This window comes from Rhinolophus sinicus, linkage group LG15 (genome assembly GCF_036562045.2).
Source record: "Rhinolophus sinicus isolate RSC01 linkage group LG15, ASM3656204v1, whole genome shotgun sequence".
NCBI classification, from domain to species: domain Eukaryota; kingdom Metazoa; phylum Chordata; class Mammalia; order Chiroptera; family Rhinolophidae; genus Rhinolophus; species Rhinolophus sinicus.
Genome location: NC_133764.1, coordinates 33,826,270 through 33,851,041, shown reverse-complemented (window position 1 = coordinate 33,851,041; position 24,772 = coordinate 33,826,270). Strand labels below are relative to the sequence as shown.

Sequence of the window (24,772 nt, the reverse complement as noted above, 5' to 3'; positions counted from 1 at the left end):
TTTTTTTTTAGTGTGGGGGGGATGGCCAGGGGGAGCAAAAACGCGAGAGCCGAGTTTTATCGGCACAGTGGCCCATACAGAAAGGTGACATTTGAGAGAACAATTGCTGGGTTGTTTGGCCACATTTGCTGCTATGAATGAAGCTTAAGAAAAGCTGTCTTTGGATTGCTACTAATAGACATCTTCATCATTCCTGCTCCCTCTCTCTCTCTTTCTCAGTTCCCTTATGAAATAAGGGCACACAGGTAATAAACAAAGCACTATAAAAGATCGGATTGAGGTCTTCTGTGGGCTCAGTGAATGTCGGGAGCAAGCATTCTGCACACCACCGCTGGGCCTGCGGAGTCCAAAGCTGGTTCGAGACTGAGGAATAGTGGCGGGATTAGGCTAGACCCCTTTGCCCCTTTTTATAACCTGGCGGAATTTATCAGGGCCGTGTCCTTGGTCAGCTAATCCACACCTGATGACCCAGGGACAGAGGAAAAGAGGGCAGGGTAGAGAGCCTTGGATTCGCTCATTCGGATTTTGGATTTTGACCTGACTTTCTTTGTCAACCCTCATGCCAGATCCAGGTGAGTACTTGCCTGGGTTAAAAACCTGTTTGTCAGTCGAATCTGACTTTTTTTTATCCCCCCACCCCCACCTCTGACAGATGTTGCAGTTCTGATTCTTATTCCTTCTCCTGTTGTCACAGTTTAGGCCCTGGTGGTGACCTGTGGGCTTCCTGCAGAGTCCTGTCTGGCCGCCCACTGTGGGAGCAGCAGGCCAAACTCCGCCAAGGAGGTGGGCTGATGTGCAGGAATGAAAAGGGTGGGCTCCCTTGATTTGGGGGGATAATCAGTGACGGGTGGATGGGCAGTGTGAACGATTCTTCTCCCAAGAGGCAAGCTGTCTTGCCACGCATCTTCCTGTTCTTGGCCGGGCTCCTATCTTCTGCCTTCACCTCCCCTCTAACTCTCCTTTGCTTTCAACTTGCAAGATTCACCAGAAGGGCATGGTTGACCATGTCTGGTTTCAAAGAGAAGAGGCTTAGGTGTGGGCGCAGTGGGCACCAGCTGTGGATCTGGTTTCTTCCTGTGAGTCAGTCCTCAGTGTCTTGTCTAGAACGTTCATCCATGCGCAGGTGCTGGCGAGCTTGGCTCCAATAGGCCGGGCCTCAGGGTTGACAAGTAACTAAAGATGAAAGGGGGGACCCCAGGGTTTTGGGGCTCTGTGCTTCATCAGAGCCTCACTATTCTTTGCTCTACTATTTGTTCTTTTTTTGACTGGATAGCCATCACCATTACTGGGGATATAATCTAGTAATAGACCAGAATGAAATGATATCAGTGTTGCAGCGAGGAGAGTAGCAGGTTTGCATGGGTTCGTGCCTGTGTGTGGGCAGGCACGACTAGATGTGAAAGGCATACTTCACAGAGATTTGCTTCCAAACCCTCGACACGCCTGGATTGCTTATGGACGTGGACTTACGTCAGGTGCTTAGTTGCAGGCATCCTAAGAAGAAGCGCATTCTGCCAGCTGTGTCTTTGCATCAGTCTTTTCATCAGCGAATAAAAAACACCCAGGGGTAGTTCAGTGTGTACATTCTACAAGATCGGGCTCTCGTGTGTTTATACACCACTTTTAGCCTCAGGATTTCAGGTACTTTCCAAATGACCCGTTCATGATTATTTATTTTAACCTCCATTTTGCGAGTAGAGACACTAATTAATCGGGGTTTCGGTTATCTTCCAATTGTTGTAAAGGAAGTCTTCCTGAAGTTTAATTAAAACCTTAAAATTCCTAGTTGAGAAAGCCTGTGTGTGTGTGTGTGTGTGTGTGTGTATGTGTATTAGCACAGCACTATGAGAGCGTATGTATGAGAACACACACCGTGGATGTGGTGTACAAACGGTGGGTTAGTGCTTGTTCTGTTCGGGTGTGTGTGTGTGTGTGTGTGTGTGTGTGTGAGTATAAAATAATCATACTGGAGTCACTGTGATTGCTAATTAAGACTCTGGCTCCAGACCTTTCGACACAGGCTTTCCTGACAGCCTGATGCAGGAGAAATGAGTCTGAGTGCTGCAGGGGCTGGGTAGTAATTCGTAGGAGCGGGGTTTTATTTAATACCTCATAAATGTATTTCACAAAGTTTAACACACGTGGGTCTTCTCGATCATAAACAGTAGGTGCTCGAAGGCATCCCTGATTTGCCACCACATAAAAAACGTCCTCTTTAATTTTCTTAGCTTTCAGGCTTTTTATTTTTCCCCCCCGTGCCTGTTTTCCTAGCAGCACCGATTCCTCTGGAAGTAAAAAGGGCTTTTAATAGGACTGCTCCAAGAGAAATCTACCAAACTTCTAGCTTTAACCTGTGCCAGGAACATAGTAGGGATTCAGGAACTGTTTGATGGTAAAGGAATGATTCACTAGTTCTTTGACCTGCAGGTAACGTTCACCTCGGTATTTGTTTACACACATTTGTACTCTCTCGAGTAGAATATTCACAGAGTTATTGGACTAGCTGTCTTCTGGCTCAACTGACAAATTTTTTTAATGTCTCATTTAATTTATCAGTAACTTAAATGTAGTCAATCAATTGATTGCTTTGGTGCTACGCAAATGTATCACCAACCTTTTAATCCTTCAACTTTCCTTCTTTGTATATTTACCATCATATGCATTTAACCAATATGTATTATATATATATGTTAAATATATCATATATATTATTATATATATTTAATATATATCATATATATTAATATATATGGGGTAGGTGAACATTAGCACTTTATTTTCTTTGACACTATGGTGTGAAATATGCATGCAGTGTAAGGGTGCGTGTACCAAGTCATAGAACAGAATTTAATTTCTGTTCCACATACATACCCGTAACTGCAGATGAGGGGCTGGGATGGCCAGCAGAGTGGTGACACAGGGGTTATAGACTGTTATTCACACACAGTGAAAGGGGGACAAAGCACCTCATCTCTGGAGAATTCTACAATTAACACTAACCACAAGTCACCATCTGCAAACCTGTTTTAAAAAGCATTTTGCCCAAATAAGGTCGGATGAAGCAGGCCTCAGTGACGTTTGGGCCTGGACATCAGCCTTTTACAGGCTTACTGGGCATGGGGACCCAGGGCTCAGACACATTCATTGTGCACTGTTCCCCTCTCTGCTTTTTAGCCTTGTGGGTAAGGGTGCATTACATGCTGACCCAGCAAACAACATGGCAAGATGCAGGAGAACACACAGTCTTGTGTTTGGGGCTTTAAGAGACTCTGAGGTGGCTTGGTGCTCAGGAGGGTTTGAGAGTAGGCTGGCTTATAGCCATTACTGTTGGCTAATAATTGCACTAATCTTTCGAGGGAGTTTTTTTGTGTGTGCATGTTCCCCCTCCCTCAATCTCCAAGTCTGGGAACAATAGCAGAATTGTGTTTCTGCGCTCTTCCATGAGCTAGGTCAGGCCCTGCAACTGTGTGGATACCGTCTGCAATGGGTGACCCACTGGGCATTTGCCCCAAGCCATCGTGAAGGAACCTGGTTTGGGCCAAATTAGAGGGAAACATTTGACTAGCTAAGCCCCCTGAGCAGCAGCTGCTTTGGGGTTATCATATTCAGTGCCCTTTGGGGGACCGCAGAGCAACTGCAATGTTTGCTGGAAGACACAGAGAAGAGTGGGTATACGTGCATGTATGCAAGTGTGTGTGTGCACGTGTGCATATGCATTCCTGCTCATGTGTGCACTGCATTTTATCCATTTTTCTTTTGTCTAAACTTCACTCAACAAAACTGTTGTTTTCTTTAGAATGGATGATATTAAACCAAGACTTGAAGTACAGATGCCAAGCGGTGATGTTCCTATAGATTGAACCATTAGTGTACATTTTGTGTGTGTGCGTGTGTGTGTGTGTGTGTGTGTGTGCGTGTAAGGGGGGTGGCAAACATGTTTATCTTTAACGTCAGAAATCAAGTTGTCAGCTCTACGAGGAGTTAAACTAATCTGCAAGATTAGTCTATGATGAGGACATGCCGTCTGACACAGAAAGTGTTATTGAAATGTCCCGTTGTGATGAGACTCATTTAGGAAGTAAGTGCTCAGTAAGTACGCAGGTCTAGCAGGTCCGAATGTGAAGCTCAAGGGTTGTAAGACCCAAGGGGCAGGTAAGCTCCGTGTCCATCTGTCATGGTGCGTGCTCATTTCTTAAACACTGTCCCCGAAGAGGGGCCCACGGTCATGTTCAACGCCCTGACCTACCATTTCCTTTTCGTGAATTTCCATGGTGTGGTGGTTTGTGTGTTAGGCATCGTGAAAGCAGGGTCCTTGCCAACATATCAACAGGGGTAAGTGCAAGTATTTTAATTCTCCCCTGCCTCTCGGCCCAGGATCCCCCGGTGCCCACTTCAGGGGTGTTTCACGTCTCTCTCCATCTGCTCCCTGTTAAGCAGCTGCTGAGTTTAGTAACAAGGAGGCTGGTGTGGCTGGTGGACGGGGCACGCTGTTAGTGTAATTTGGCAGGAGGCTGCATGCTGGCACCGCAGGGCAGTGAAAACGAGAGAAGGTGAGGGTGTTTCCACAGGGCTGGGTGTGGGGGACAGGGAGGGTGGCAAGGCCAGGCAACCTCACTGCCACCCATGGCTGACGCCCTTGGGGAGCTGCTGATCTGAATTAGATTGAGGTCCAAGCAGAGACACATTTTCTCCCCTCTCAAACCCCAGGAGTTCTCCAGGCCTGCGTTTTCCAGCTCCCCACAAACATTTCCAAATCAAAAAAAATATATAAAAATACGTGTGGAAAAATACAGTAAAAGTGACAGCGCCTTCCCAGTTTCCGACAGCTCTGTTTAGACTTCACAATCAGCCAAACTGGAGCCCCTGAGTAGCTGGCTTAATTTGTCACCTTGAATTATTAACCGTTTCCCTGCCTCTCTCGGTGGGTGTCCTTCTGGCTCCTCGCCCCTGGCTGGCTCAGTGACCTGTTACTCCTGTGCCCTTTCTCTCAGGCTCATGGCATTGCCTCAAGAGCCTTCACAGAGTCCAGTGTAAACGTACTTCACTGTCACCTCCCTGTTGGTTTTTGCCAAGTAGTGGCTGAAATAGAGGGTGATGGGTCAGGGCAGGAAAGAATGACTCCAGAGTCAGCTCCCTCATGGACCAGACTACCTTTCAGAAGTCCAACCGTTTAGTACATTTCTCTTGGTTAAGGGCCAAAGGCAGAGAAAGGCTTGTTTCAGCACTGGGATGATATAGGACATAGTCTACTGGGAAGCAGAGGGAGAACTAAGTCATTTCTCTTTCGTGTCAGCAAAGTTACTCTTTGTGGCATGCAGTCTCCTCCTGTGGGCATCGTCTCTCTCTCTCTCTCTCCTCTTCCCATCATCTCTCTGGTACCACGTACCTTCATTCTGTCACCTGGGTGTTCAGTATATTCTTGGGCAATACCATATATAGAGACCATTTCCCAATATTCTCCTTTCCCTCAAAACTTCCATAACCCAAAATCGTTCTCCTTGAAGCCTTGTACTTTTGGGCCATCCAACTTATTAATATGAGAAATTAATCCAAGTTAATGAATCCTTTGGGAGCCATGTTTTAATGCATTACTCAAAAAGAGTGCATTTCAAAACTAAGTGTGTTTTTTAGAAACAAACTTAATTTGGATTAAAAATTCTGTTTCATTTTTGTAAAATGTAAATTTGATTATTTTTAAAGAGGTGGCAAATTTGCATGATTTATAATTCAAAATAGAAACGTGAACATAGTAAAAATCTTTCCTTCCAGTAACCCAGATCCTTCTGTGGAGGCAACTGAAATGAGTTTATGCACATGTGAGGACTTATATCATCTCTGCATCTTCTTAATTTTTAACCAATGTTGTATTCTGGAAAAGTTTTAAATTTAAAGAAAAGTTGCAAAGATACTGCAGAGTTCCTATATATGCCATCACCCAGTTTCTCCTTTTGTTAACATCTTGTGTTGTTACGGTATATTTGTCACAGTGAACAAACCAACATTGGTGCATTGCTATTAACTAAATTCCGTAGTTTATCAGATTTTACTAGCTTTGACCCAATGTCCCCTCTCTGTTCCATGGTCTCCTCCAGAACACCACCTTACATGCAGTCACCATGTCCCCTTAGCTTTCTCTAGTCTGTGACAGTTTATCAGACTTCCGTTCTTTGGTTGACCATAACAGTTGGAGGAGGGCCGGTCCAGTACTTTGTAGAATGTTTGTCAATATGAGTCTGGCTGATGCGTTTTCTAATGACCACCCAGGGGTTCTGGGGTTTAGGGAGAAAGACCTCAGAGCTGAAGTGCCATTCTCATCTTTGTATCACTGGCGTATGGTATCCACATGCCTTTTTACTGAGGATGTGATGCTTGATCACCTGGCTGAGGTAGGGTTTGCCAGGTTTCTCCACTGCAAAGTTACTTTCCCTCCCTTCCATATGGACTCTTTGGAATAAAGTCACTAAATTCATCCCATACTCAGTGAGTGGGGAGTTATGTTCTACCTCTTTGAGGCCCCTTTCATTTTTAACAATACGGCAACATACTTTACAGGCTTTACTGTGCCTTGATTTTGTTTTAAACATATTTTCAAGATTGTTCCATATCAGTATGTAAAGAACTTCCATATTCATTACTAATTTGCATTTATTCTATGGATGTGTTACTAGCAAAATTGATTTAACTAGTTCCTTTGTGATGGCCATTTAGGTTGCTTCAATGTTTTCGACTTGTCAACAAAGCTGAAATAAATAACCTGGTTCACGTTCAAGTATTCCTGCAGGATAAATTCCTGGAAGTCGAATTGCTACTTAAAGAGAATGTGATTTGTGATTCCTCGAGCTATTGCCAAATTGCCTTCTATAGACAGTGAACCAATTTAAACTCCCCCAGTAATGTACAGTCAAAAGGATTCAGTGGACTGGATTTCACGTTGGTGGAGGAAATAGTTTGAAATGGGTTGCCCATTCAGTGCTTCTGCTTTGATCTCTTTAAATCTCAGCACAACAGGAAAAACTATAGGGAACCCAATTATTTAGGTGCAACCTGGCCTGTGAGCTAATTTAAGGAGTCTAGAGCCCAGCCTACATGCTGAAGACTTTCCCGGTCTCCTGCCTCGCGCTTAACTAGGCTCCTGTCCACGACCATTTCCTGGCATGCCTTGAAAGCTTCCCATCTTTGCACAGGACATTCTTTATCCTTCCCCGACTACGCACTTACCCACTGAAAGCTCCCATCGTGGTTAGACCCACGTGGCTCATTCTTGGTCATTTTAGCACCAGCACGTTCCATCTGCCTTACATTTATTGACACCAGTAGGCTGTTATCTCAGCTTCTCAAGTCACTACTATATTGAAGAATGATTTTGCCTGTCAGGTGGATTGTGAATGTTCTTGGGTAGGGGACTGTACCTTCTCTTTTTTGCATCATTCCCCAAAGGCCCCTGAACCCTTCATCACCTCTAATACCTGATATAGGAAAGAGCCACCTGGGAGGAAACCATGACTGTGAATGTCTATCCCCTGGCCTCTTGGTGCCCATACTCTTTGCTCAGAATGATATGAGAGGGAAAAATATTTTCTCTGTCGGTAAGTGATAATTCCCCAGAGGTGGTGAAAAACAGCTATAAAGGTCACTCGTGAGATGTGAAATTATCTGGAAATGCTGCAAATCCCCAAAGACTCAGTCTTGGCCACAAAAGGCTTCATAGGTGGTGGGGGCCATGACTTCTCTGATGTGTTGGCACAGAGCTGCCATGGATTTATTCACTGCTACTGGGTTGGCTGCTTCCAGGGAAGGCACTCCCACTGGGCCTTACAATACGCTCCTTTGGGAGCAAATCCAAGTTGAGGCAGAAGCTCAGCTCTCCTGTAGGCTGTCTTTTGTGTTAGTCTCTGAAAACACAGCCTTCCCAAGATCAGAGAATGGAGAAGGCCAGAGTCTTGCATTTGGGGATGGTGTTTTTCACTTGTCTAGTGAAACTTCCCCCATTGCGCGTCTACTTTCTAACCCCTTCCATGTTTCTATTGACCTGTTTTTTATTCCATTTGGTTCTTATCCATTCAATCTATTTAAATGATGGGGTTTTAGAATTGGAAGAAATCTTGGAAACCCAAGGAAAAGAAACTCAGAAAGATCAAGTCTCCCTCAAGGTCACAGCGCTGGTTGAGGAAGCCCAGTGGTCAGCTCAGGAGCTCAGGCAGGTCTCTAATGCGCGGAAACTACTTTCTTTCTATCACACTCCTTATTTATCAAGTATCGACTACTACTACTAATAGGGATAATAATAGCTAACATTTATTGAATACTTTCCTTGAGCCTAGGATACAGCAAATGCTTTACCTATATTGTTTTCTGGTAAGAGCTAATGTAGGCAACTCTCATTGTCCCATTTAGCAGATGAGAAAATTGGGGAAACAGTGGCTAAGTGACTTGCTCAAGATCCCACGAGTAATACTAGGTGGAGTAACACAGGGCAGTCAGAGAACAGAATGTGCACACTCATTGCTGTCATCATGCCTTTCTGTGCTGTATTACGAGGCAAGGTAGCACATGGAATGAAAAACACTAGGTTTTGCAAAGAGGATACGGCAGAAACCATCTCTGACCTTGAGGGTTTTCATTCTAGTTGAGGGGGCAAGACATGGCGATAGAATTGCCCATAACATACAGAACACCCATTTACATTTGAATTCCAGATAAACACTGAAAATTTTTAGTATTATTACGTCTTAAATTTTGCACAGGACATAGTTATACTAAAAATTGTTGTTTATTAAAACAAATTGAAGTGGACATTACATTTCTGATAAAAAAAATTCAAAAAATATAAGTATATCCAAATATTGCATTTATCCTGAAATGTGTATTTGTTGTTGATCTGAAATTCCAATTTAACTGGCTATCTTGCATTTTTACATTAAATCTGGCAACTTTACGTCGAGAGCACTGAGAAAACATTGAAAAACGTATGCTGGTGCAGTATACACTACACATTCTGCCTAATCTCCACCCCAGGTTATTTCTTCCCTCCTTCCTTCTCTTCTCTACTTCTTCCTCTTGGCCCCCTCACCCCACTGCATGCACTTCATCCAGAATACACCGCCTGTGACATAGCAGCAACTTGTACAGCAATGTCACAGGCTATCCAGCAGTCAGCGTGGGGACGTTTTTCTTTCTGCCCCGGTACCCAGCCTGGGGTGTGTCCCGTAACTCCTGAGGTCTCCCCTCTCCTCCAGGAACACTCTTCCTCTTGACTCTCCCCAATTGCTCTGCCCAACCCTGCCCCCCACCCCAGACATACATCTCCCTGGTCCCCACCTCTGTGCAGTGGTGTGCACTGGTTTGCATCAGCTCACTTTGTGCTCATTAATATTCACCTAAGTCACGGGGTTGGGGGGGGCGGTGCAAAGGGAATGAGGCAGCAAAGTCTGGCTCCTTCTTTGTCCTCTCTCTGAGATAGGCTTTCATGGGAATCGGGGTGAGCTGTTGGGGTGGGGTGGGCGGGTGCTCTGAGCACACTGGTTAACAGTCACCGCCTGTGTACTCTCTGGGATGGGGGCGTTCCACCGGCTATTTTAAGGCCAGACTGGCGAATGTTGGGTTCCCCTTCGTTTACCTAGGCTCTCAATATTTTCCCTGGCATAGAACGAGGTGGTCACAGAATGTGGGAAGCCAGGCAAGGGAAAAAATTAACGCTCTATGATGACGCCCCTGGTAGCTGCTGCTAAGTTCCACGGAAAAGACGGGGGCCAGGGGGAGTGGGGGGCTCACTATCTGTGTCTATGGGTGTCTCTGAAAGCTTTTAGCTCTATTGGCACCTACTCAATTCTAGAGATGGTGGAAAAAGAAATTTGGCTGCAAAGCCAGCCCGAGGCCTGCCCGGGAGCCCCAGCTCCAGCCACTCCCGCGGAGCGCCTCTGCCCACAGTGAATGCCCCTTTCTCGTCAGGGAGCGATACTGACTGTTCACAAACACTGTGTGGGCCTTGTGTCCCACATGCCTGCGGCAGGCAGCCTCTGCTTCCCTTTCAAGGGTGTTGGCTTCCAAACCCACCCAGAAACCTGAGAAAAAGGTCTCCTCTTGGCATCTCAGGAGGCTGACTCCAACTGCCTTCTGTGTCTTTGCCCACCGGCCACAAGCTACCTAGTGGACAGTTACTGTAAGGGAGGGAAGCCACTTCAGTAGTGGGATGATGCAGCGAGCACACCACAGCTAATGAAAAGTTTCACAGGGGAGCATTCCTTGCATCACTCAGACTCACTTGGGGAACACGGAGTCCATCACCCTCCGTGAGCTGTAGATGCAGATAGGCTTGCAGGCAAGTTCCACTGACCCTCTGCAGGCTGGGCTCTCTCGGTCAGCACTGCTCCATGGCAGCCAATAGTGGAATCTGAGTCCCAGGGTAGGTGTGACATTGGGTGGGTGGTTGGGTATTGGTCTTTCTCCTGGGTCAAGCATTGGCTAAATGCTTACAGTGTACCAGGCACGTGACCTGTCATTTTACACACCTTATGCTGTGTGACCATTACAACACCCCCATGTTGTGTCACTGGACCTGCTTGACAGGTGCCAGGGTCAGTGCCAGCTTGACTATGGCCACCAGACAAGGTCATCCTGGAACAACTCCTGTGCCAAACTTTCCTTTATACTAAGGCTCACTAATCGAAGAACTTTTCTTCTGAGTACTCCCCCATCTCAGTGCAGCTCTGCTTCACTCTTGCTGGAAAAAATATACCTGAAGTTGAGAGGTCCCCTTGCAGATTTCTCATTTATCACATGTTTGGAACAGAGTCCTGCTCAGATACAGGTGATTAATTCTCACTACTCTTTAGTCAAACGGAGTAACAAATCCCTCGCTCACAAGCTGCTGTCTTTCTGTCCTACCTGGATGGGTTCTGGTAACTGGAGGACCACATGTATCTTTACTTGGTCAGAAGACAGAAACTGTTAAATGTGGTGTCCTGTTGACTTATATTGGACTTTAGGACGTCACAAGCAAATCACACGAGACTATTAAGAGTGGGCCCAGAGGGTCCATGAAACAACGCCTCATGTGAACTTTGGTTCCTGTCAGGGTAACGTCCAGCCTACAAGCTCTAAGTGTTGCTTTCGAACTTCCTGGTTGGCAGTGAGAGCTGGGCAAGAGCCCCAGGCCCTGGTATTTGACTTGGTCTAGGCGAAGGCATAATGCCAGTTTCTATGGATGACGAGGTTGCCCTCGTGATCCCAGTTCCCACTATTTCTTCTATCAATCGATGCATTCTGCCCTCGGTTGATGTTACTGCTTCTAATTGTGACTGCTGGCTTGTTTTCATTTTGAAAGTCCCGACAGCATCTATAAGTGAAAAATCCACAGGCATTGACTGGCCTGTGACCACACTCATTATTAATACAAGTTATGATTTTTAATTAACTGCGTGACACCCCAGAAGGTCACAGGATCCTCATTACAGGCAGACCTTCCCCTTGCCTGAGAGACAGGAGTCAAGAAAGCCCAAGTATCTAGAAAAAAATACCATCCTCCATCCAGTTCCTAGTCCAGAAGACATTAAGCCAGCACCCTGGAAAGTAAGGAGAGGTGGCAGTATTTGCAGAGCTGGTCTAGGTCCTGGTATCCTAATCTCCAGACTCACTCACCATTCTTCGTCCAGATGGTTTTCCCTCACCCTACAAACATTTTATCTAACCTTCACCGTATTGGGGAGGCAAGGTGCTATGATTCACTTTAACTGATTACCTTTTCTCTAAAATCTGTTGCCTATGCTCTTTCTATTATGCAGCAAATGGCATTCCATACATCTCTCAAGTACCTACTATAGGCAAAACCCTATGCTTGGAGCTCTGAAGGACAGGGATGAGGTGAAGTGTAAACGAGAGAGACTCGATGACCATGCCTAGAACTAGACAACAAGGACGAGGCAACAAAGATTGTGTAAGCACGATGCTGACCATATACCATAATGATGTGCTTTTGCCCAAATACGCACATCAACTAAAGCTCATAGAAATGAATTAGAAAAACATAATCAGTCATTCATTCTTAGGTTCACTCAACTTATATATTCTTGAAGGTCTTAAATGTCTAAATTTCTGATTTAAATGCTAAGAGGAAAACATAATAAAAAGCAGATAATTTTCCTACCCTTAAGGAGCTTACAATTAAGCCATTAAGTGGGAATATAAGTTATATATATATATATACACACACACATATATTTATAAATGATGCAAATTTTTAATATTTCTGTCATTTCACAAAACGTCTTTTGTTGACATTCTACGATGACACCACCCAATAATGTCCCAATACTTTCTTCTTGTGAAGATAGTTTATGTATCTTTTTGAGTTCTGTAATATTTGTTATTTCAGGAAGATTTTTCAGAGAAACTTGATGACTTTCTACCTGAGATATTAAATCTTCTTGATCTATTAGTTTTTCTCTATCTTCAATGTAAACAATTAGAATTGAAGTGTCATTTGCTGAAATACCAATTTTTTTCAAAGCCTCTGAAATATGGTTATTTGAGGAAAGGTTGGAAATAATTTCAATAGATGGAGTTCTCATCTTCATTTTTCCCAGTTTGTACCGGTGAACTGCTTTGTTTGCTGCCACAAGTATCTGAAATCGATCATTGATCATTAATGAATCATCAATGGCAATTTCCATGGCCTTTTTTCTCAAGTCTCCAGTATTTTTCACATCTTTAAATAACAGAAGGGTCACCCTGCGTTTTGGAAATAGGTCCAGCTGATATGTTAACTGCATTTCATAGATAAGCAGGATTTGCCACTACCCTGTCCGTATCACAATCTCTTGTTTATATTTTTATTGTAAAATGTAAATATGGAGTCTGTTATTTACTAGGAAATTCGTGATTTGTGAAATGCAAATACATCTGTCAAGACCCAAACAGACATCACACTTTCACAGCCATCCTTAGGTTAAAAATTGTACACATTCAAAATAAGAGGGAAGAAAGCTTGACAGCAAAGTTAGTTTTTTTAAAAGCATTTCTCTGTGTTGAGGTCTTTAATTGACAAGGTATGTTGAACACGCAGGAAGGGCAGCTGTCATGGAGTATAATTCATCCGAGAAACCCTCATAGGTGGCTTGGATTCAAGATAGGTTTGGAAGAATTGTAAGGTCACAGAGAGAAGGGGCCCCAAGAAGGAGAAAGGTTTGAGCAGGATGGAGAGGGGGAGTAAGGAAGTTGGCATGGCCTGGTGGGTGATGGGAACGGGACAGAAAGAGAGTCACTTATCATGATGGGAAGAGCAAAGCAGTATTAGGAGGAAGGGAAAGAATAAAGAAGGGATAAATGTAAAATGTGAGTGCTTGGCTAGGCTGATTCTCTTCTTCAGTTAAAATTAATTTTCATGGAGGTCCATCAGATTCCTTTTGCAAGCGCATTGTGTGTGCTTTAAAGAGAGAGAAGGAAGAGTCGCGGGATAAATAAGGCTCAACTTAGTCCATTTACAAATTTTACCTTCAAACAAATGAAAAAGAGTATTTCAGCAGAGAAAATAAAATGTGCACAAGCATTAAAGACAAAAACAGAAGGTGGAGAGACATTTCATAGTTTCAGCTGGCTGCTCCCAGACCCTGAGAAATCTTTTTTGTTTCTTTTAACTTTTCTCTGCCATTAGCATTTATTTGGATAAAAACTTTGAGGAATACTGCACTCCATTCAGTCACCAGCATTCACCTCTCAGTTTGTCCACTCACCACAAGACATGCCATGAAAAACATCTGTACCTTCAAATCAGCGTGGTATCAAAATACCTGTTAGAATATGCAGGAACAATTTGGGCAAAAAACCCACTTGTAAACCCACACAAGCGCGAAACCACCAAAAACTGCAAAGGGAATAACTTCTGTTAAGCGTTCTTCTTCAACATCTCTTTCTTTCCTTTCTCAGGTACGGGCGTGAGACCCTTGGAAATTGCCAAGGGCAACTTCAAGAGTCATCCCTACCAGCAGTGCCTGCGGCTGGAAGACTGATGCCAACAGAAGAATCTGTAGTGTCTCACAAGCAGTGAGGCTAAAGACTGTACCTAGTTTTTGGCACAGAACACGAAAGAAGACGTCACAGGAGGCAGTAGGTGTCCTGTTGGTTTGTTGTCAAGTTAATGACCTCACCCTTTTTGGTCCTTTCTCTCAGAAAGATGCAGACATAGAGCAACTACTAAAGGATTCAGTCAGAGAGATGATCTTTCACCACAGCAGGGTCATGCTGCTGTCACTAAGAATTTTAATGATAATAAAAATAGCATCTAATATTTATGGAACAGTAACTAGATGCTAAACGCTACAATAGTGGTTTGCAACCAGGGGTGATTTTGCCCCACTGGGGACATTTGAAATGCCTGGAGGCATTTTTGATTGTCACAGTAGAGGGGTGGGGCGTGGTGGTGCTACTAGCATCTAGTGAGTGGAAGCTAGCGGTGCTGCTAAACTTCCTACAATGCACAGGACGTGCCCCAACAACAACGAATTATCCCACTTGAAATATTAAGGTTGAGTAATCTTGCAGTAGACTGAGGTTTTTACGTATATTTAACCTCCAAAATAACCCTATGAGGCACGTATTATTGTCCCCACTTTACAGATGAGAACATTTAGGCTTAAAGTAATTAATTCGAATTGTTTTGACCTTTGAACACTCTCAGGTTTCTTTCTTGAGATCTATTTGGTTCTATGATAATTGCAGAAACTTGAGGTTTGTTCAATGGCTGGGAATTGGTTCCCTCAAATGTCAGCATGAAGGTTAATTGAGCTCCAGCTGACCCCACCCCCTACCCATTCTGGGATGAGACTGGCCAACTAACAGCTGGCGACTGGGGCAGGGGGAAGAAGATATTATATAATGTCTACAAAAGCAATGAAAAGTTGACTTAGCTGCTAAGATAAGGAAACAGTAAGATAGCAAATGAAAATCTACAGTGACTGAAAAAGATGTGTTCTAAGCACAGCGTCCAGACTGTTCCCTCACATCCCCTGCTCTTTTTTCCTGACCTCTGATAGTGGTGTGGCATGTGCTGCTGAGAAAACAGAGGTCTGGATGCCATGGGACTCAGACAAGAGTGGCAAGCTGTACGCTGCAACCTTACACAGAATTAGGTCATAGAATTCCAAGAGTGCTGGGTCCTCGGGAAGACAACCTCTGCTTTTCTTTTTCCCCCCTTTTTGATAAAAGCCAAGCCCCTTGTCAAAATATTTATGACTAGAGAGAGGGAAATCAGACATTTTCTTTTGAACCATTTCTCTGCCTCTGGCTTGGGTGTTCTGACCAGCTCTTCTCTTTCCTCGGCTCTGTTTTCTTTCCTCTTCTCCACTGTTCCCCGGCCTTTTCACTGTTCTCTCTACTTCCATCTTCTCCTCTCTCCCGATAGCACTGCCCACTGCCCAGGTGAAATGTGAAGGAAGGGGAGGGAGGAGAATCGCTTCAATAATGAGAATGACCAACAAATGGGCAAACTGGTGTGGCTGGGTCCACGAGGACAGGGATCTCATTGGTGTACTATGGAGGCATCAACTCCAAAGTCTTTGGAAGATACATGAAAACCCCCAGAAAGTCTTTGAAATATAAGCTGGGTACCATAGCTACAAATTCAAATACTTTTTTCCCCTCACAGTTGTCAAAAACTTTCTGCCCTAAGCAGTTTTCGGCTTTGTCCTACCACGGATGCGTATTTCTGTGTTATTGCTGTTACTTAAATTAACTGAATTCAATGAAACTCAAAATACAAGTTAATTTAACAAACGTTCGTCAAACGTGTATTATGGTACAAGATGAGTATGACAGGACTAAGCTCTACCCTAGAGAAATTGAACATTTTGGTGGGGAAAAATGAGCAAATATACATCCAATTGTCACATAGGTAGATGTATTAGTTATGAATCTCTGTGTTCCAAATTGCTCCCAAAATGTAGTGGCTTAAGATAGTTCAAATGTGTCATCGCACAGTTTCTGTAAGTCAGGAATCTGGGCGTGGCTTAGCTGGGCCCTCTGCTGTAAGTTTTCTCACACAACTAATCAAAGTGTTGGTCCAGGCTCTCGGGGTGTGGGGGGTGTCTTATCTGGATCCTCAACTAGAGAGAGATTCACTTCTAAGTTCACCCATGTGCGTATTGGAAGGATTCAACTCCTTGATGGTGGTTGGACTGAGAGAGGGTGTCAGCTGCTCACCAGCGATTGGCTGGAGACACCCCTCAGTTCCTTGCCTCATGGGCCTCTCCAACAGGGCGACTTGCCGTCAAGGTGTGCAAGCTGAGAAGGCAGCAGAGAGTCTGCTGATAACACCAAAGTCACCATCTTACATAAACTCATTTGGAAGTGACAGCCCATCACTTTTGTGCCTTCCATTGATGTGAAGTGAATCATTAGGTAGAGTTCACACTCAAAAAGAGAGGATTACACAGGCATTGAATGCCGGGGAGGGGGGTGGTCACTGTGTCAGAAGCTGAGTACCACACAAAGGTGAAGGGATTGTTAAAGAAAGGGTCATGATTCGGACAAAACAGAAAGTGGTGTAAGAAATCTTATCTTTAACAGGGGGTATTTTCTGAATCTGTGGATACCGGGCTGCTTTAGATGATTTTGGCATCTATTCGTGACGTGCAGAATAATCCCAGACTTGCAGGATTTGTGATTGGAGCTTTGGGAGCTCACTTAAGATATCGTGTCCCTAATCATGAAGAAACATGGACCCTTAGAGTGTCCCGAAAGCCACATTTACAGTCGTTCTATTCGGTGTCTGTCTCAAGGACATTTGTGTAGTCAACTGTTTGTTTAGTTGCTTATTTACTCAGTCATTTTATGTATCAGTGAATACTAGCTAGCGACACTCAAAGAGGAATTGCTTTGGCGAAACTAGATAATGAAACTCAAAAATGAATAAGATTTACCTTGGAGTCTAGACCAGGGGCCAGCAGGCTATGTCCTGTGGGTTAAATCTTCTCCCATCTCGGTTTTTGTATAGCTCCTGAGCTAAGGATGCTTTTTAGGTTTTTTTTTTTAATGTTTGAAAACACAAAAGAAGAAGGATATTTTGTGACACATGAAAATGATACAAAATTCAAATTGCAGTGCCTATAAAGCTTTATTGGGACACAACCACGCCCACTGATTTACGTTTGTCTACAGTCTCTTTTGCTACAGAAGCAATGTTGAATAGATGCTCCAGATACCGTGTGGCCCACAAAGCCGAAAATATGTATGACCTGGCCCTTTAAGAGAAAACTGGCCCACCACTGGTCTAGAGGAAGATTGACATGCAAACAAATAATTACTGCATTGTGATATGTGACAGATGAGACTTACAGACAGAGTTACCAGGAGCACAGAGCGGGAGTTCTCCGTTCTTGTTTCTGGCTGGTCAAGGCTTTTGGAGTTCTCCTTAAGGGTAAGTAAGGGTTTTCCTAAAATGGAAGGAGTTAAGGGAAAACTTATCCGTGGCACTTGTTCAAGATGGTAAAAGCAAAGAAGAGTTTATTTAAGAGAGACTATTCCAATGGTGTTTTGTAGTGAGGGAGAGAAATAAGGCTCAACTCTGAATGCAACAAGTATGTGTGGGAATTTATAGCCAAGGAGCAGGGTGGGGGTCAGTCAGTGGAAAATTACTACAAGGAAACATCAAGGGTAGGGGGATTCTGGCTAACACAATTTGACAGGACTTTTGCTGCAGGCTGGCCAGGGTGATAAGATATCTGGGGTGTGAGATAAAGAATTTGATCAGATGTCAACAGTGGGGAGTTTTTGCAAAAACTGCTCCAGCAGGATTCTTGCTAAAACTTGACTAAATGGTCCAAAGACAGAGCCCAAGGTTGGACCTAGTCAGACACAGGGCTCAAGAGCCTGACTCAAGTTCAGTCACAGGAGAGAATCTTTGAGTCTTTGTCAGAGAAGAAAAGAGGGAAGGGACAATCTTTCAAGGGTTCTTCAACTGGTGATCATGGACTCCTTAGAGCAGGGGTGTCCAAACTTTTTTCAACGGTTTTCACCAAGGGCCATATGCGGTAAAATACACAAACAGCCGTGCCACTCACTCGAGGTGAAGTACGTATTGCCTCCCCTCGTTTATTTAAGTAAACTAAATATATTTTTGGAATTTGCTGCGGGCTAATTAACGATGGATCATGGGCCGCAGTTGGCCTGCAGGCGCAGTTTGGACACCCCTGCCTTAGAGGGTTCAGGTACTCCCTGAAATTGCCCAAACCTGTGTTTATATGCATATGTGGATTTTTTTTCCCTAGGGAGGGGGTTCATCCCTTTTGACAGGTTTTCAATAGTTTAAGAATCAGTTATGGGCAGACACGGCAGCCTGTACAAAGCTACAAAGGTGTAAAAGACAGGAACACACCAGCAGGGGTCAAGAGTGAAAACACAAAACAGGTTTCTAGTATGAGGCGGAGATGGAGATACGGCTGAACAAACGTCACCCACCATCAGAGGGACAACCCAGGACCTGGATGTACACAGTTTGAAGTACGAACTAGTACAAGGGTATTGGACACAACCAAGCTCCACACGTTTGGTCTTGGCTGTAAAGTGGCCACTCCACCAAAGGCAGCTGATGGCTGGGCAGGAACTCGGCCGCCCTACAGCGAGGTGATGGGTTGGCAGGTTACTGTGTTACGGATGGAGGGGCTGGCCAGGTGTCCAAGTCTATCATCCATCCTTGACCAAATCCTATCCTCTTGCCCCTTCCAAACCAACACAACCGTGACTAAATTTGCCCCTGGCCCCGAGAAAGTCTGGCCCAACAGCAAGAGGCCGGCACGAGCCCCAGCTGCCTCTTCGTCTTTCTACTTGATTGTGCTGTGGGCACACAGAACACAGAACTCCCCACTCCTGGCGGGGAGAGAACCTAGGACCGAGGGGGATGGAGACTCTGGACATGAGGTGTGCGGGGAGGAGGTAATGGTTTTCACTGAATTCCTTTTTATATTTTATTTAGATTAAGTTCTGCTCAGCAGGGTGATTTCTTAATTAGAGCCGCCCAGCCAGGCAGACCTCCAGCTCAGACCCCAGTGCTGCCTTCTAAGGTTTCATGAGGGACCTTGTCCTGCCTTATTTCCTGAGTTCTAATATTTGAATAGTATGCAGTAGATTTCAATGGGAGGAAAAGACATGTAATTTAATCATCGTTATTAGATTTTGCCTGTGGATGGGGAGAGGGGCAGGAAGGAGGAGTGTCCTCTCCTTGTTAATTTTCCCCCCTTTTTTTCTCTCCCTTTCTTCCAGTGGTCAGAGAAGGAGGAGACTCACTGGCTTTTTCTTTTTCCTCCATTTTCCAAACAAAGACGCTCAATGAGAACATACAGCCCGAAAGAGAAGCGTGTTCCTTGCCAGACTTCTGGAAGCTGATGGAGAGATTTACGTAAACAAATCATTCAGTTCTTCCTTTGGTAACCTTGACCCCGAGAATGAATGTGATGACCCTACAGCTTTTGGTTCTCTTCATCACTACAGAAGCTGCAGACGGTACTCAGAGGGACCTCACAAAATGGAGGAAAGTTAAAGAGAGAAATGGTCCATGGTGTATTCTCTGACCTGCCATAAATTGGCGTCATTTTGGGCCCCCATCCAGGGGAGGAAGACCAGCCTATAGAAACAGAGAAAGAAGATTAGAAGCTGATGTAAGGAAGGAGGTTTGTCATGTTGCTGTCCTCAGGATGGGTTAGGAAAAGTGCAGGATTTAACAAGAGCAATAGTCAGCAGGGGCTCTTTTAGGGGAAATAAATCTATTGGAGTTTTGAGAGAGAGAGAGAGAGAGAGAGAGAGAGAGAGAGATCAGCATGGCACACCAAAAAGTAAAAGGAAAAAACATTGTGTCCAGAACTCTCCCAATTGTCCAGCTAAATACAAAAATACCCACCCCTCTTGTTTTCTGCTTCCCATACCCACGGACTCATGAGAATGTTTTGTGTTCTTTCATTTATATTCTAGTATCCCCACACATACTCCATGCATGCATACATACATACACACACACACACGTGAGCGCGCACACACGTAAGCGCATACACACGTAAGCGCACACACACGCACGCACACACACCCCGGAGCCCATAACCCTCCCTCATGCCCCTATCCTGTTGATCTTTCCTCACTTAAAAATTATCAGCAAAGAACTTATTCATTTGGGAGAATTCCAGGCACTGCATTTATGTTCAGTTCAAATGAAATGGGATCCAGACTTTTCAAACTGTGCTGTTTTGCAGATAAAACACAAAGGCAGGACCTCATTATCTGGAGACGTGGCCCTTTCTTTTTTCCTCCTGCCTTTTGTTTCTAAGCAATTTTAAGCTTGTTTGGAAAGTCTCATAACAGGGGCAGCACTTTTTCACCACATCTATTTCAGGAGGGTTTTTAGTTAAGAATAATGAATTTATCTCTAAACAGATGGAAGAGTTTTACCAAAGCTAGAAAAGACACTTTTACTAATATGCCCTATAGGCTGATCTTAATCCTCTCGTTGTTAAAAATGCTTGGTCTACGAGTCTTACTTACGTGCCAAATGTCTTTATTAAATCATTACATTAACACACAAAAAATCCTATTACAATGAGTTGCTCTGTATGATCAAAAGTTGTCCACAGTCTTGCTGATAATCTACTCATTCCAGAATTTAAAGAGGTGAAATTCCAGTAGAGCCCAATACTTGGCCAAGGTTTTCACAATGTATTGTGCTACGACCAGAGGGGTTACAAGGTCCAAGCCAGGAAAAGGCGTACGTTCTATCAAGGCAGAAGCCCCTAACAAAAAGAAAACTGTGCGAAACACGTTGCCCATTCCCCACAGAAAGAAATCACTGGCGACACTGGAATATGACTGGACCTGTAGAAACACAATGGATCTCTGCTACCCATTTTGATTCCAATCACCTAAGTGGCAAATTCAAAGTCAAACTGTTCCAAGGAATCCAGGGTTGTGGACTAGGAAAATAATTTAAAAGTCTTTAAATTCTAAAAGGAGAAGCGAAGTCTGGTGTGTCTGTGTATTGAATTTTGAAAGTGAACTTAAAAAAATGAATAAATACATTTTTGAATGCACAATTAATGCAAGTTCATTCTAGGGGGGAAATTCACTCATAATTCTACCAGTGAGACAGCACGCGTGTTTTGGGTCCCAGACTTGGTTTCTGCCTTTGTGTGCAGGCTCAGGGTTAGGGTGCAGTCTGGAGGCCTGAGGCCTGGCAGACGTTAGGACAACCTAAAAAGAGAAGAAGAGACCAAACTTGGAGCCTCCAAGGACCGTGTCCTGTCGGGGGCATTTGGAGGGCAGGTTTGACCAAGTAAGGGAAGTCATTTGGAGTTGAACCAGCAAACACAGTGGGACTGTGTGTGACTTAAGATCTGGGGTGGCATCAAGAGGTGGCAACAGAGGTGGGATGGACAGACGGATGTGGCTGATGTCAGAGAGAGAGGGAGAGCATGCGGGCTTGGCCCTGCAGATACACTAAAACTCCGTTAGCCTTTCCAAGATGACTCACCCGAACTACCTTTCTTGCTTATTCCAGATGACTTAGTATCTCATATTATCACTAAGGACCTGCTATGTTAAAAACAAACATTTGGGAAGCAAGGGTGATTTAATCTTTTTTCCCTTTAATTGCAATTGTGATGGCCTCATGGCCTGACACGACATGAGGTCTGGCTTAGATTAGCCCCTGGCCGAGAGAACCATGCTAACTCAGTGATGACAATTATGCCTGCCTCTAACCGTGGTCTGTTCTTTGTGGGACATGTCTCTTGAGTTGTTTATCTCTAACAGAAGTAGTGGTTATGCTGGGCCATCCATACGTTCGCGCCCCAGGCCTCCGAGGACGCACATCAGTGAAACAACTGGCCAGGCTTAGGGATACGATCGATGACCCTGCAACAATGTGCAATTAATTGGCAATGAGGGAGTTGATTCCATGAAAATCATAAGCGCTGTAAGTACTCTAATAAAAGACCCTAACTGCCACAGGTGTGCATAATGATTCTTCCAATAAAAGAAGCCACATGGAACAAACGTACAAACTTTTTCTAAATACCAGTGCCTTTGCCTGGGGTCTCACTCAGCCACAGGCTGCAGGTAAGGGTGTGTGTGTCAGTGGAGAATTGAGGAAGATCATTAGCCTTTGTTTTCAGTCTGCCCAGATCAGAGAAAACAAGGTGCCTAGTGAGGGCAAAACCAGTGAGTAAGTGAGTGAGAGTGAGTGAGTGAGTAAGTGCGTGGGTGGGAGGGTAGGTGAGTGAGTGAGTCCCCCCTCCCGCTGTAATAAAAAGCTGAAGAAGCCCCAAGTTTAGGCTTTACATCCTAGTTGGACCCCAGGGAAAGGGGCTGTACGTTAAAACCAATTCTAAGTTAGTTTAAAAATATACATGGAAATGTCCTTTCCTCTAGCACCTCGGCACAAGAAAGAATATGCTACATACTATCTTCGAAACCACCCTGATGCTTCTAGATTCCCAAGCGATACCCAGAAGGCAACTGCCGGAGCCTGTGTGATTAGGGGCCAGGCAGCGTGGAGTGAAGCGTTGAAAGCTCACTCGTACTGGGCTCCCTCTCATTCTTCCTGAGATGGGGAACTTGGCTGTGAAGCCACAGGAGGCTGGAGGGGTAGAGGCCGGGGGCAGGAAGAAGAGGAAGTGAACAGGGGGCATGCCTGGGAGGGCTCCGGGACAGTAACCAATTCCTTCACTGGGGGCAGGTGCTTGTCTCCAGGGTCATTATGGGGCAACCTGTGACGGCAACGGAGGAAAGAGATTTCCGGAAGCCTCCTGCTCTCCCTCCCGCCTGCTTCCCTCCTTCTCCTAGCGCTTGATTGCAAGGAACGGCGGAAGGAAGGATGTATCAAACCCAAAGAAGAAAGAACCCCTGCCATTCGCCCCCACGACACCACACCGACTCTGAACTGCAGCAAAGCTGTGGCAGCGGAGTCGGAGATTAACAGCCCTGGGGTGGGGGCAGGAGGCAAATCAGATTCCAAAAGGGCTGTTTTCTTTAGCCCTGTAGGCACAGAGTCCATTTCAAAGGGAAAGGGAAGCAAATCTGTGCATTCTCACATCAGGTCCTCCACGGCAGGAGGGGAGGAAGATGGGGGGGGGGGTTAGGCCCAAGTCCCAAAAGATGCCAGACACCAACTGAACTTCTAGACCTCATTTCTGTGCCTCTTCCTCTGAGCCAACGAGCAAAGTCAAGTACGGTCAGAATCCCTCAGCTACAATTAGTCCAGAGGAGGGCTGAGCAGTGGGTATTCTTGTATGCCTTGAAGCCTAACTTTTATTCTGCTGGCTTTTCACCTGCATAGAAGTTCCCCTAGTGGGAGGGTGGGTCTTAACTAGCACTACAATGAGTTTGTATCCCCTGAACACAGGATGATGTAGGGCTTGGGAGAAAACATCAGAACAAGCATCAGAGCTTTTTCCGGGATAAACTATGGGCCCCCAAACTTGCACACAATCAAGGGACAGTTGGTGACACCAGTGACTGCTTCTCTTTCTAGCTCCTTCACCGACCTGAGCAAACCTTAGAGGGCAGCCGAGCATCCTCACCCTGAGTTCTCACCTGGACCAAGAGAGGCCCAGCCAGGGGGAACTGAGGTGCTTTCAATACTTAGGACGAAAGGGGATCACATGGGGGCAGGAATACCTATCTATTTCCCCAAGTCCTTGTCCTTGAACTTTGCCTGGGAAAGGAGTGTCAGAGAATGTGCTGGAACTGGTCCTTTCTGACGTCTGTCCCATTCCCTGTTGATAACATTTCTCCAGTTCCCACATCTCAGTGAGAGGAAATATGACTTGTTATCAGGCGTCCTTGCACCTCCATATTTTTTTGAGCCTTTTTGTGTCTGCCAGTTCCCATAAAGCTGTTACTATTGTTGCATTCCTCTTTTTCCTATTTTCTGTGAAAAAGCGGTGGAGCTTTCAAAAACTGGTGTCTACTAGAAAGGTACAGAAAAGACAAAGGAATCTTTCCTGTGCTCTCTGTGGGGCGTTTCACTGCTATATGGCTTCTCTTTCCTATGGAACCCTAATAAAATTTTGTGTGGAGAGGACGGACCTTTTGTCTGTGGTGAGGGGACAGCTATGTGAGGTGGAGGGAATTTGTTTTATGCCTGTTTTATGTCTTGTAACTTTTCCTTTTTCTGTGCGACTTCACTGTGCAAAGAGCTCTTGTTTGCTCACTCACTCAGTCACTCAACAAACATATATCCAGTATATGCTTTGAGTGGCATAAGGTTGAATGCTGTCTTTAAAAGGTGTGTTTCTCTGAAGATCCCTTTCCCACCCCCAAGGCCCTGCCAAGCTTCAGAGGGAGTGCTTCTTTGACAAAAGACGAGCAAGGCACAAATCCACCCAAAGAACGCTGTCTTGCATCTCCACTCTTCCTGAGCTAGAGGTCATGGCAGGTGTGCTCTGAAACATGGGAGCTGCAAGGCCTCCTGCAGGGGATGGTGGGCGTGAATTTGGAAAATCATAGTAGCAGCTCTTATGTGGAGGCCGCTCCTCTGGTTCACGGAAAGCTTTTGCTTTAGCAGAGCGAGTGCTAACGTGGGGATTAGTCGGGCAGGAGTCCACATCCATGGTCCCTCCTTGCTGGGCACTGAGATTAGTCCTGGGGACAAAGATGCCTAAGACAGGGCACCTGATGACTGGGCTTGTGACGCACGGGACACACAGCGTGTTTCACCAAAGAATCAGCAATGGCTCACACTGTACTATCTGTGACACACGTCCCAAAATGGTCAGGTCACTTACGGGACACACGAGGACAG

General features: G+C 45.0%; 1 long non-coding RNA gene and 1 pseudogene across 2 annotated transcripts; one reads left to right on the top strand and one right to left on the bottom strand.

Annotated features, from left to right (window-relative positions):
* The first annotated feature begins 196 nt into the window (after nucleotides 1-196).
* Nucleotides 197-21,062, top strand: LOC109451864 (uncharacterized). 2 transcript variants are annotated; one of them, XR_012492124.1, is made up of 4 exons: nucleotides 197-572; nucleotides 13,921-14,100; nucleotides 17,164-17,407; nucleotides 19,249-21,062. It is a non-coding gene; the product is annotated as an uncharacterized LOC109451864 (long non-coding RNA). The 2 variants fall into 2 exon arrangements; XR_012492123.1 differs by having other exon boundaries at nucleotides 201-572; nucleotides 17,167-17,407.
* LOC109451863 (EKC/KEOPS complex subunit TPRKB) lies at nucleotides 12,253-12,767 on the bottom strand (annotated as a pseudogene).
* Nucleotides 21,063-24,772: the final 3,710 nt, after the last annotated feature.